Consider the following 858-nt stretch of genomic DNA (forward strand, 5'->3'; position numbering starts at 1 on the left):
GTAATCCAACCCAGTACGAGAGGAACCGTTGGTTCCAGATAATTGGTAACTGCGGTTAGCTGAAAAGCTAGTGCCGCCAAGCTACCATCTGTAGGATTATGGCTGAACGCCTCTAAGTCAGAATCCATGCTGGAATAGACGATAATCACCTTTCCCGATGTGCCGCGAATAGCGATAGGTGTCTTCTGGACACCCAACATCATACAATTGCAACGCACTCCGCTGCCTGTCAAGTACTGGCGGTGGAGAGTAGGCTGATTTGTAATTTCAAATATTGGGAAAGATAAATCCTTTGTAGACGACTTAACTACAGAACGGGGTGTTGTAAGCATGAGAGTAGTCTTGTACTACGATCTGCTGAGATTTAGCCCTTGTTCTATTGATTTGTTCAGAAATGAACATTTCTCCCCCCAATTGCAAACGCGCAATGTTAAAACTATAAAGTTAAGCAGTCGAAATAAGGCTGCGTTAAAGTGATTTACTTTCGCTATGGGGCGGCGAAAGTAACCGGTCAAAGTGCTGGTAGAGAGTTAATACTGTTAAGCTTAAGATCGTCAAAGTCTTTGTTTTGGCTTAGTGAGGTTTGTTCGCAAAAATCGCTAAGTGCCGCTGCTATTGTTTTCCGAGCCAAATTCGGCGACCTTAGTATCGGGTTTATAACAGGCAGAAAGCGAGAAACACTTTGCGTGAAAATCGCTAAGTCCCAGCGCTAATGATTTCTGAGCCAAAATCGGAGATTTTAGTATGGGGGTTTAACAGGGCAAGCTAGACGGCAGGGCGTAAAATTAGACTTGGTTTAAGTATGTTAAAAGAGAGCGAATAGCGTGAATTAGACTTGGTTTAACTATGTTAAAGAGA

The 858-nt window shown here is 43.2% G+C and overlaps 1 non-coding gene across 1 annotated transcript; it reads left to right on the top strand.

The window, feature by feature from the left end:
- Positions 1-263, top strand: PITG_33129 (the record flags this gene model as incomplete). Its single annotated transcript, XR_009934523.1, has 1 exon — positions 1-263. It is a non-coding gene; the product is annotated as a 28S ribosomal RNA (ribosomal RNA).
- Positions 264-858: the final 595 nt, after the last annotated feature.

This window comes from Phytophthora infestans, genomic scaffold (assembly GCF_000142945.1).
Source record: "Phytophthora infestans T30-4 supercont1.52 genomic scaffold, whole genome shotgun sequence".
NCBI classification, from domain to species: Eukaryota; Oomycota; class Peronosporomycetes; order Peronosporales; family Peronosporaceae; genus Phytophthora; species Phytophthora infestans.